Raw genomic sequence first — 13,801 nt, 5'->3', positions numbered from 1 at the left:
TCAGTTACGAAAACTGAATTGAACTTCCCACTAACGCATGATTTCAGAGAAAACGATGGGCAATTATCTCATAACAGTTGAATTAATAAAATAATAAATATAATCATATTATATTCATAACCTATAGTTTGTATATCATATATCAACCATAATGTTTTCTCCTCTACTTGATATAAATCATATTTATATCCAATTTCTTCCAAATTAATGTATCTCATACATTTAGTCAATCATATCATATATAATTAACCAATTCAATTATATCATATATAATCAAACTCCTTCTCGTCAATTTGAACATTTCAAACTGACCAAAAACTGTTCTCAACTTGTATCCAAGCTATTAAGGGGACCTTATGACCTATGGTTCGAAGTTCCAACGATACGTGAAATGACTGACTAAAACTCTTTAGCCACGAGATCCACCATCCATTAACTACCAGGAATTCTACTAAAAAACCGACAGCAGAACTCTTTTTACCACAGATATATTTCTGTGTCCATCGAATATAAACCAATCATGATATGATAACCCTTCACAGATGCTCGTAAGTACAATTAGGCCAATTTACCATTTTGCCCCTGTAATACATCTCACTCCTTAAGTGCCACTGATCTCTCTAATGAATACAAACATAGTCTAACTATGTGTGAACACCTCTCGGTCATGAGAAAGTGTGTGGTGCCACATTGTTCAAGCTCCGAGATCAGCCCTTAAGGGAGCTACTTATCTACTTACCCCTGCTTCGAGGAAGGAGTGAATTCTATCTTATGTAGCTGAGTTCTATGCTCCCAAATCAGACGAATCCCCAAAGTGGTAGGTTTGAGTCGGCGACTTAGCCATTCGCACCCATGCAAATCAAAGAACCGCCTTAATGGTAGGAGTTCCCCAACTCACTCAGGATTGAGGTCATGTTACCTATGGTCATCCTAGTGAAGTGAAGTCTCTGTCATGAACGACATTATATAAGAGACGTTAACACTTCGTGGTCAGGTCTTATACAAAATCTTTGTATAGGACTCTTCCGCTTGCATGTCCCCTATTACGAATGATCAGGATCAGACAATCTGTTACAAGTCACAACACTTGTAACTATTCCACAAAATGGGCCACATTCGTAGCATTACCAGGATAAGGTTTCCCTCCTATATCCATAAACTACAGACTATTTTTGTTATCACTTAAGACATAATCCACTTGTATGTCACCACATACATGCTTAAGTTACACAAAGACAACCGGGGATTTTAGTTTATTGGTTTTGGTAAAGCAAATAAAACATCCAATATGAGCAAAATCAAGAAGTGAAATAATATCATATATTATATATCACAAGCGTTCGTACAAACTGTTTATAAACTACAAGACACAAGATTTTAGGGTATCATCCCCAACAGCTATTGACCCATGTAAAAAACATTTTTTCCAAACTGGCGCCGTACGTTCGTTCCCCAGCGCTACGCCGCCGCGCCTGCATCTGCTTGGTGCCCCCTCTTCCGGGACTCCTGCGCGCTCCGACTCCCTCTCTTCCTCTCTCTTCTTTCAGCTCCTCCTCCCCGTGTTGCTCCATTGCCGGCCCCTCCTTCCTTCCGCGTCCTCCGCGCGGACCGCCGGCATCTTGTCCCCTTTCTTGCTTGCCCGCGCTTCCCCCATGTCCCGTCCACCTCCTCACTCCCTTCCTCCTGCTCCCGCGCGTTGCGCGCTCCTCACCATTGCCCTTCTTCTTCCCCGGCCCTCTCCCCCCCTGTCTCCCTCGCCCCCGTCCCCCGCCCCGCCGGGCCCTGCCGCTGCCCCCCTCCTCCTCACTCCGTCTTCTTGGCGTGCGCTCCCCCGTGTGGGCCTTTGTTCGGCTTTGGCTCGCGGGCCCGCGCCGCGCCTCGTTCCCCGCCCCGCCGTGCGCCCGCGCTCGTCTCTCGGGAAAAAAAAGACAGAAGAAGAAAAAAAAAAAAAAAAAAAAAAAAAAAACAATAATCACACAAACTATTTTATAATAACTGATACAAAAATACAGAACAAGATCATGCAAATTTTAGAAGAAAATTATAGCACTTGCAATTGATAAGAAATTTTCGTTAGGAAATTAGAATACCCCTAAAGAATTTGAATTTCCTACACGAATCCTCTTCTGCGAATTGTCACGAACCCTCGAACCAAGAACTGACAAAGAGACACCACACAATTGTTTTCTGTTGTTATTCTCTTAGGTAGGTTGAGAATCCAAGAGTTGTTGTGGTCAGAGATTTTGAGAGGATGAATTTCTCAGAAATAAATTGTTGAGAAGATTGAGGAGCTTCTGCATCCTTGTTCCACAGAGCTTCTGTGAAGAGAAAACCTCGTTCAATTGCCCCGCTCCTTCACGTTTTTTCTAGAGAGAATGAAGGGGAGGGAGTTATTTCCCTCCCTTTGTATTTGAAAATTAACATGTAAAAATAATTTTAATTTTTAAATAACATATGTATATCATATATAATACATGACCTATAGTTTTACTTCTTCTCGTCATGCATGGTATTTAAATATAAAATCTACACTTATCTAAATTCAGTTATATGAATCTTCATCCATATAGCTATACTTGAATCATATTCAAATATTTTTCCTCTCTAAATAAATTTTAATACATATTAATTATATCCACCATATAATTAATTTAATAATTTATATCATTATATAATTTAATTTCCGTCAATTATTTGAAACAATTCATAGATTAACCAAAAATCTAATTCTCATTTCCAATTTCCCATATTGAGCTATATAGGGGACCTTTAGACCTTGTAAATTGAAGCTCTAGTGGTACTTGATAATTAATTAAACTCTTTTAATTAAATTATTCAACACATCCAGTTAATGCCAGTCACTCCAGTAACAAAAGACCGACACGTTTCTTGCCCTCTTCGCACTACAGATATATTTTCTATGTCATTGGATATAATCAGTCAACAGGTGCAATGACCCTTCACAATTGCTCGAAGTATAGGCTTGGGTCAAAATTATCGTTTTGCCATGGTAGTCACATCTAACTCGTAAAGTACCACTGATCCTGCTAATGAACATAAAGTCATAGTCCAAAATAATGGAACCAATTAATAGACAAACCAATGCCCTTGCATCATCGTTGAGGGTGAGAGTATGATCCACATCGAATGTTAGTGAGAAATGGGTAAGTGGAGTTGTGTTGCGCCACATGTGTCACTAAAAGCCCCGCAGCACTTACTTCTTAAGGGAAACAAAGGTGAGGAACGGAGTCGGCTAAACCATAAGTTTGTCTAGTAAATATAATCACCAGAGATTAGGGAATAGAAAATTGACTATATTATGGTTCCTTGTGATGATCGTTATTAGTTAGCATTAGTTATAGCTTGAGAGCCCCATGTAAATCGATCGCTTTTAGTGGACAAAAAGGTAAACTGCAAGTTGTTTAGTGTAAAATAAAGCTCCCTCCATGCAAAATGGTTGATGAGTCTTATTGATAATGTCCTGCTTCGAGGAAGGAGTGAATTCTATCTTATGTAGCTGAGTTCTTAGCTCCCAAATCAGACGAATCCCCAAAGTGGTAGGTTTGAGTCGGCGACTTAGCCATTCGCACCCATGCAAATCAAAGAACCGCCCTTAATGGTAGGAGTTCCCAACTCACTCAGGATTGAGGTCATGTTACCTATGGTCATCCTAGTGAAGTGAAGTCTCTGTCATGAACGACATTATATAACGAGACGTTAACACTTCGTGGTCAGGTCTTATACAAAATCTTTGTATAGGACTCTTCCGCTTGCATGTCCCCTATACGAATGATCAGGATCAGACAATCTGTTACAAGTCACAACACTTGTAACTATTCCACAAAATGGGCCACATTCGTAGCATTACCAGGATAAGGTTTCCCTCCTATATCCATAAACTACAGACTATTTTTGTTATCACTTAAGACATAATCCACTTGTATGTCACCACATACATGCTTAAGTTACACAAAGACAACCGGGGATTTTAGTTTATTGGTTTGTGGTAAAGCAAATAAAACATCCAATATGAGCAAAATCAAGAAGTGAAATAATATCATATATTATATATCACAAGCGTTCGTACAAACTGTTTATAAACTACAAGACACAAGATTTTAGGGTATCATCCCCAACAGCTATTGACCCATGTAAACATTTTTCAAATGGAGCAGTCGTAGTAAAAGCGATACGAAGCCGAGCATGAATCTCTTGGTGAAAACTCTTAGGGATATGAGAGCTAAAAATAATATATCATATATATTATTAATCTCCTACTAAAGTGTTCTAAATGAAGGAACTCTTATTCAAGAGTACCTACGAGCGGAAGCAGATCTTTCCAATTTATTGTGACAGAATTAACACATGTACAGTCAAACATACTAAAATACATTCATAATGCTAAAGAGATTGAGAGATCATACCAGTTGAACTTCTTCTTCACAGAAAATCTAAAACCAATCGTCTACCTCGAACAGTTTCCACACGAACAGAAGGAAATGAAGATGACACCATCACTCAAAGTCCTCAGTATTCTTGGAGTGAGAATCCAAAGTGTGGACTTTGTTCGGATTTGGTAGAGGGAAAGAGAAAGAGAGATCGTATACAACGATCAAGCAAGTGAGAGACGAGCTCGTCTATCGTATAGACAAAATGCTTGATCGTTTAGGTGAAGTATACAATCGTGTAGGAGAATGGTAAGTGATTGTCTAAACGATTGTGTAGGAAAAAGGTAAGCGATCGTCTAAACGATCGTGTAGAAAAAACTAAACTATCGTCTATATGATCGTTTAGTAAATATCGAGAGTTAAACGATCGCTTAGGAAAAGGTAAACGATTGTTTAGTAAATAGCGTGCGTGGATGTAATTGTTAAGCAATCGCTTAGCAATATCGTATAGGTAAGCGATCGTGCAGGCACTATCATATAGACACTGGTTTTCTAAGTGATGCCATAGTTTTCAACATAATTTCCATACATTTTAACACACCGTGAGCTATTTATGCGTCTCAAAGTGATCTTTCAACTCACTCATCCGTTATTAAAACAGAAGAGACGCCGTCCCATTTCCTTTTTAACCATCCAATGAATGTAATCACATCATATACATAACATATAAATTAATATAATATATTAATTTTAGTATTTTTCCTCCATTAGATATAAATCATATTTATATCCAATTTCCCCCAAATTAATGTATCTCATACATATAGTTAATTATAGTTCAATTATATCATATATAATCGAACTCCCTCTTGTTAATTTGAACATTTCAAACTGGCCCAAAAATTGACTCTCAACTTGTATCCAAGCTACCAAGGGGACCTTATGGACCTATGGCTTGAAGCTCCAACGGCACGTGAATAGTTGACTAAACTCTTTAGTCACGATATCCACCATTCGTTAACTGTTAGACATTCCACTAAAGACCGACAGTTGAACTCTTCTTGCAATAGATATATTTCTATGTCCATTGGATATAACCAATCATCAGTATGATGACCCTTCACAGATGCTCATAATTACAGTAGGCCAATTTACCATTTTGCTTTTGTAGTTACATCTTACTCCTTAAGTATCACTAATCCCTCTAATGAATAATACAACATAGTCTATGTGTGAACACCTCTCAGGCCATGAAAAGATGTGTGACGCCACATCGTTCAAGCCCCAGGATTAATCCTTAAGAAAGTAATCTATCTACTTACCCCTGCTTTGGGGAAAGAGTGAACTCCATGTTATGAAACTGAGTTCCCAGGTCCCAAATCAGACAAATCCCTAAAGTGGTCGTTTTGAGTCGGTGATCTAGCCACTCGCACCCATGTAAATCAAAGGACCACCCTCAATGGTAGGATTTCCCAACTCATTCAAGATTGAGGTCATGTTACCTATGGTCATCCTAGTGAAGTGAAGTCTCAGTCATGAACGAAGTTATATGACGAGACATTAACACTTCGAGGTCAGGTCTTATACAAACTCTTTGTATAGGACGCCCCTGTTTGCATGTCTACTACACGAATGATCAGGATTAGACTATCTGTGACAAGTCACAACACTTGTAATGATTCCACAAAGCGGGCCACGTCCATAGTGTTACCAAGATAAGGTTTTCCTCCTATATCCATATACTACAGACTATTTTGGTTGTCACTCAAGATATGATCCACTTGTATGTCATTACATACATGCTTTTTTCATTTTTAACTCATCGGTTACCATAACCGATACTACCCATTAACCCACGTCCGAACGTGGATTTTGGATTAATTATCATATAATTAACCAACTAATTAATTAATAAATATAATCATATTATATTTATATCATATAGTTTGATATCACATTTCTACTATAATATTTTCTCCTCTATTTGATATAAATCATATTTATATCTAATTTTCTCCAAAATAATGTATCTCATTCATTTAACTAATTATATCATATATAATTAACCAGTCCAATTATATCATATATAATCGAACTCTCTCTTGTCAATTTGAACATTTCAAATTAACCCAAATATTGGTTCTCAACTTTATCTAAGCTACCTAGGGGGCCTAATGGACCTGTGGCTCGAAGCTCCAACGGTACGTGAATAGCTGACTAAACTCTTTAGCCACGAGATCCACTATCCATTAACTGTCAGACATTCCATTAAAGACCAACAGCTAAACTCTTCTTACCATAGATATATTTCTGTGTCCATTGGATATAACCAATCATGAGTACGATGACCCTTCACAGATGCTCGTAAGTACAATTGGGCCAATTTACTATTTTGCCTCTGTAGTTACATCTCACTCTTTAAGTACCACTGATTCCTCTAATGAACAATACAACATAGTCCAACTATGTGTGAACACCTCTTGGGCTAGGAGAAGGTATATGGCGCCACATCGTTCAAGCCCCGGAATCAACCCTTAAGGGAGCCATCTATCTACTTACCCCTGCCTCAGGGAAGGAGTGAATTCCATCTTGTGTAGTTGAGTTCCCAGCTCCCAAATTAGATGTATCCCCAAAAGGGTAGGTTTGAATCGGCGATATGGCCACTCGCACTCATACAAATCAAAGGACCGCCCTCAATGGCAGGAGTTCCCAACTCACTCAGGATTGAGGTCATGTTACCTATGGTCATCCTAGTGAAGTGAAGTCTCTGTCATGAACGGTGTTATATAACAAGACATTAACACNCTCTTTAAGTACCACTGATTCCTCTAATGAACAATACAACATAGTCCAACTATGTGTGAACACCTCTTGGGCTAGGAGAAGGTGTGTGGCGCCACATCGTTCAAGCCTCGGAATCAGCCCTTAAGGGAGCCATCTATCTACTTACCCTTGCCTCGGGGAAAGAGTGAATTCCATCTTGTGCAGCTGAGTTCCTAGCTCCCAAATCCGACGAATCCCTAAAATGGTAGGTTTGAATTGGCGACCTGGCCACTCGCACCCATACAAATCAAAGGACGGTCCTCAATGGCAAGAGTTTCCAACTCACTCAGGATTGAGGTCATGTTACCTATGGTCATCCTAGTGAAGTGAAGTCTCTGTCATGAACGGTGTTATATAACGAGACGTTAACACTTCGTGGTCAGGTCTTATACAAACTCTTTGTATAAGACGCCCCCACTCGCATGTCCTCAACACGAATGATCAGGATCAGACCATCTGTGACAAGTCACAAAACTTGTGACCATTCCACAAAGTGGGCCGCATTCGTAGTGTTACGAGGATAAGGTTTCCCTTCTTTATCGATATACTACAGACCATTTTGATTATCACTCAAGTCATGATCCACTTGTATGTCACCACATATATGTTTGAGTCACATACAGATAACCAGGGATTTTATGTTTATTGGTTTGTGGTAAAACAAATAAAACAATTAACCGAGCAAAATACAAGATGTGAAGTAAATATCATATATTAACAACACAAGTATTCGTACATACTATTTATAATCTACAGGACACGAGACTTTAGGGCATCAACCCTAACAATCTCCCACTTGTCCATAAGTAAAGTGGGGTGTACAATAAACTTAGTACAAAACAATAAACTAGGGTATAAAAGCCCAGTACAAGAAAATTGGTATGTCGTGTGGTATCCACATATCCTGGTGGTTGGCTCATGTATACATCTTCATTTAGGTTGCCATTAAAAAATGCGTTGTTAAAATCCAATTGTCGAAGAGACCACTCTTTTGTCACAGCTATACTGAGGGTGCCCGAATAGTTGATGACTTGACAACAGGACTGAAAGTTTCAAAAAAATCAACCCCAAGATGTTGAAGAAATCCTTTGGTAACTAACCTTGCCTTGTATCATTGGATCGATCCATTTGCATTCCTCTTTAGCTTGAAAATCCATTTGTGGCCCAGCACATTGTACTGCAGAGAGGGGGGAACCAGTTGCCAGGTCTGGTTGGCCATTAGAGCTGAGTATTCAACGTCCATGGCATTCTTCCACTGTGGAGTAGCAAGAGCATCCTTAACCCTAGTGGGTTCAATTAACGACCAATCTCTCTTGGTCTCGATAATCCAAGATTTTGGCTTAAAAATTCTGGCCTTTCCTTTGGTAATCATGGGTTGAGATGGTAACACTGCTTGATTGGTTTCTGTCGAAGGGTATAGGTCAGTGTTTAAGGGAGACTCAGGTTGTGAGGTCGAAGATGACTTTTGTGACCGATCCGGAGACGAAATAGACGACACGTGTGATGGAGTAGTGGTAGGAAAGTTTAAGATTGGGCTTGGACTGTGGTCAGATGAAGGAGGAGATAATAGATCAGGTGAAGAAGAAGATAACGAATTAGGAAGTGTTGAAGGTTTGGTAGAAAGTTGATTTTGGGTAGTAGATAAATTGGGCTGGGCCAAAGAACTAGGCAAGTTGTTAATTAATGGGTTAAGATTTTGTGTAATATGTTGTGGATTATTTAGGGCTGGGCTTGAATGTGCTGTGGGCTCATTAGTGGAATTTGGGGTACCGGAGGAGAAAGGAAACTCATTTTCATTAAACACCACATGCCGTGATATGAAGATTCATCCATCCGAATCTACACATTTGTGTCCTTTATGAACTAGGCTTGGGACTAAGTAGGTACATTTTTCTGAGTGAAATCCCAGTTTGTGGGCTTGATATGGTCTTAAACATGGATAACAGGCACATCCAAAATTTTTTAAGTTAGTGAGATCCAATTTCTTATCAAACAATACTTGCATTGGAGATTTTCTTGTAAGACTGATGTTGGTAGCCCATTTATTAAATAAGTAGCTGTAACAGATACATCCCACCAGAAGTGCAACGACATGGAAGCTTGTGCCAGTAACGTTAGAGCCATTTCAACGATGTGCCTGTGCTTCCGTTCCGCTCTTCCGTTTTTGGTAGAAGTGTAGGGGTAAGATTGTCTCGAAATGATCCCTAAGGAGCTGCACAATTGATGAATGCGATTATACTCCCCTCCATTATCTGACTGTAACATATTGATTATCACGTTGAACTGATTTTTAATCAATTGTAGGAAATGTTTAAAAGCTTCCAATGTGTTTAATTTTTGTTTTAATGGATAGATCCATAGAAATCAGCTATGATCATCTATAAACGACACATAGTAGCGATAACCATTAGTTGATGCAACAGGAGCAGGACCCCAAACATCTGTATGAATAAGATCAAACACTTTATCAGCACGAGAAGTAGAGTCAAGAGAATGGCAATGCTTTGGACTTGCCCAGTTGACAGGAATCACAAAAATCACATTCTTCATTAGAATTAACTTGCAGATTACATTCTCTAAGTAAGGAATTTAAAACTTTGGATGATGGATGACCCAACCGTCTATGCCAAACAGTCTTTGATTCAACAACATTAACACTGGTTGATAACATTACCGCTGTTAAATCATTATTTTTGTCCATTGACTGTTGTGAAGCTACACCACCTCTCCTCGAAATATCCACAGGTTTCACCGCTGCACCATTTAATTTATAGAGACCATTGCTAAGAACTCCTTTCAGCAACATTCGACCCGTAAGCTTGTCCTTAACAACACAACAATCATCGTGAAATTCAACAAACACATGATTATCTTTAGCAAGTTATGATATACTGACTAAGTTCTTTGCTATATCAGGCACACATAGCATATTTTCCAGACTTAATTTATAGCCACCATCAGTCAAACAAGAGTTTCCTATATAAGAAAGTTGTAAACTATCACCATTACCCACTTTAACACTTTCTTTACCTCCATATTCGGCAGGGTTTGCAATGTTGTTGTAATTGGCTGTGACATGATTTGTGGCACCACTGTCCACATACCAACTGGGATCGGTTACTTTTCAGGTGTAGCAAGGAATGGATTACTGTTTTGTGCTGCTACAAATGCAAATGGATTATTGCCTGGTGGATTAGAACCATTTCCATTCTCTCTGTTTTGATGTTGTTGTAGATTGAATTCCTTATCATACCTATGATAACACACATCAGCAATATTTCCTATCTTTTTACATACTTGGCACATAGGGCGATTTCCACGGCCTCTTCCTCGGCCTTGAAAATTATTTGAGCTTCCCCCTCCATTGTAGTTATTGTAGTTACCTCTTTGACCATTGAACTGAGGACAATTTGTTTGTTGGTTGTTTCCTGTAACATTACTCTGATTGGGAAATTTCGCACCATTTGGAGATTTACTGAAGGCCACGTTCATAGATGCATTGTGACCAAGTTGAACAGTTGTTTTGGAGCTGTTATGATGGTCCAATCGTTTCTCAAAAGACAAGAGTTCTGACTGCATATCCAACCACGAAATATCAGGTTTACTCTGAATGACAACCACGACAGGATTGTATTCTTCATCCAGGCCAAGTAAAACTTGCGACACTAAGGCTCTTGTAGTTACCGGACTTCCAGCCTGAGCCAAATTATCAGAGTGTAGCTCCATTAGTTTTAAATATTCACTCATTTTCAAGTTACCTTTACGGGTTTGTTGAAACACTTGACGATGATAATCTTCCTCTGCTCTAGATTGAACTCCAAATAGACTATGAATGGCATCCCAGAGTTTCTTAGCATTGTTGAATCCCATAAGTTGAACAACAACCTCTGATGTCATCGAATTAGCCAACCAAGTAAAAGCTGATCTGCTGTGATCCAAGCCTCATATTGAGGATTGACAATGTTAGCTACAGCAGAGCTGGATGCTCCTCCTGCAAGTTGCTGTGAATCGAGTTTAGTTGAGCTTACAGGGGTGGATTGTGGAGTAGATGGAGAAATAAACATATGAGGACAAAGTTCACCCCCCGTTAGGTGAACTTCCAAATTGTATCCACGTAGAATCGGGAGGGCTAGGGTTTTCCATAACATAAAATTTTCTCTCTCAAGCTTGATACTCGTGATCTGATTTAGTAGCTGATTCAGCGGAGGACTGCTGAATTTGGTCGACCTGGAATTTGCACCAGAGTACCCGGAGAAGAAGGCATCTACCATTGCGGCCCTGATACCAAATCAAGATTTTAATTAGCAGAGTTTTTGTAGGAGAGGGTATAGCTCGACTGTATTTTTCTATTTTCATTAATGAGGTAGAAACTTGCCATTTTATACACAGAGGATCCCTAAATTACGATTGTCCAAGAATGGCGAATAAATAATATAATAAAAAATCAGCAAATACATGAAATAACCAATCAGAAAAGAATGAGGGAATAAAGTTTGTTATGGAAATCGTAACAACTAGAAAATATTTGTGCTTCCTCATCCATAACTAGGACTGGTGACTTGGCATGACTTGGCATCAGTTGACCTCTTGACTTAGGCCACTTTGTCATTGTCTCTAACTTGAAGAACGGAGTTCTTACTGTGACGGTGCCGAAGGCGAAAAGAAAGAAGGCGGATGTGAAGTCCGTTGAGATTTCCAGCTAAACATTAAGAATTTAACTCCTTTAATTAATTGATAGGGTGAAAATGAGTTTTTTTTTTTCCGAATCGAAAGAGAGTGTATTAAGTTAAAGTTCTATATTAAATTAATGATAGGTCATAATTAAAAGTGAAGGAGTAAAAAGAAAAAAAAATCAAAAGTAAAAATGTAATAAATTGAAACTATATGAAATTTAAATGCAAAATTTTAATCTTATTTGTTTTCTTTTGTTGAACATAGTTTTAATTTTTAGGACCGTATGACATTTTTAGTGTCTAAATTTTGATAATTCTAATAATTTAATCTTCTATTTTATTTAGTTCTTATCATAAAAAATAGCAAAATGTATTTTTAAGGGTTGTTTGGGGTTCATAATTAGGGGTGTTCAAAAAATCCGATGACCCGAAAAAATTGATCAACCCAACCCGTGTAGTTTGGGTTGGGTTGGGTTCAAATAAATGAAAATTTTATGGGTTGGGTTGATTTATGGGTTCACCTAATATAATTTAAGCGAACCCGAATATATTAATAACTTTAAAATATGTATTTTATTACTCATAACACAGTTATTTATACATATATTGATTTTAATTTTATTTAATTTCAATATTTTTTGTATAATTTATTCTTCAAAACTCTCAAAATAGTTTCTTTGCACTTTAGAAAGAAAATTTTCACTATATAAATTAAAATTGAGTTGTTAATCTTAATTGAATATATGAAAATAATTAAATTAGATTTTTATATATTTACGTTTTGCTTCTTTTTAAAACAAAATTTTAAATAAATGACCCGATTAACCCAAACCAACCCAACCTAAATATTTCATGGTCGGGTTAGATTGGGTTCATTTTTTAATAAGGGTTATTTGGGTTGAAAAAATTTACAACCTGAACAATTAGGTGTCTGAAAAGTATTTCAACCCAACCAAACCCATGAACACCCCTATTCGTAATAGAATGAGTTTGTAATGTAATCTAAAATTTATATTTGGATGGCGCATTTGTGTCCAATTTATAATATTACTCATTTGGTGTTTTTAATCTAATCCTCTTTTTTTACGTTTTATGATCCTATTTTCATTCTGTTTTTTATTTGTCACGCATTCTGACACTTCGTTTTTTGTAATTTTAACTACATTTTAGCTTCTCAAATAGTCCCTTAGTCTTTTATGAAATTGATGTCTATTTACAAGAAAATATTGATTTGATAAATATTATTTATTTAATATTATTTTTCTTAATGATGTGATAATTGTGGTCATATTTTTCTTTTCTCTTCTCATCTATTTCAATCTTCCACTAGCGAAGTTTATATCATCATTAGGACGTTTTTCAGTTAACCATCACCCAATAAAAACAATTTGTCAGGCAAGAAACAAAGAAGAAGAAGTTTTCTTCTTTGTTCAATTTTAGACCTCAACAGTCTCTGTCCTTTTTTCATTAACATTATCGTAAATTCACTCTCCAAATTTCTACAATGGAAAAAGCACAATAACAACAACATAAGCTATCTAATTCTTCATTTTACGATCACATCACTTCACTCTTGTCAACTAATGGTCTAATATTTCTCAAACTTTGAGGTGAAGTGTTCGTTTTGAAAAGTCTAAATAGATAAAAATTATTGAAAAAAATAGGGTTGGGTGGATAATATTGACAAGAATAGATTTTTTTAATCATGTACTTGGTACACGATTAGAATTAAATCGTGTACCCGGTACACGAGTCCCTGTGATCTGGCACGTGCAGACTGCTAATGTGGCAGTCATGCAGCATTGACTGAGGTAATCNTGATCTGGCACGTGCAGACTGCTAATGTGGCAGTCATGCAGCATTGACTGAGGTAATCGTGTTTCCGGTACATGATTACCCAAAGTCATGTACCGAATA

The 13,801-nt window shown here is 37.7% G+C and overlaps 1 pseudogene; it reads right to left on the bottom strand.

The window, feature by feature from the left end:
* LOC120083954 overlaps positions 1 to 10,247 on the bottom strand; it is a 15,084-nt pseudogene extending 4,837 nt beyond the window's left edge.
* Positions 10,248 to 13,801: the final 3,554 nt, after the last annotated feature.

Source organism: Benincasa hispida, chromosome 8, assembly GCF_009727055.1.
Source record: "Benincasa hispida cultivar B227 chromosome 8, ASM972705v1, whole genome shotgun sequence".
Lineage (NCBI taxonomy): Eukaryota > Viridiplantae > Streptophyta > Magnoliopsida > Cucurbitales > Cucurbitaceae > Benincasa > Benincasa hispida.
Note: the sequence above shows the minus strand (reverse complement) of the source record. Positions and strands in the feature narration are given on the sequence as shown.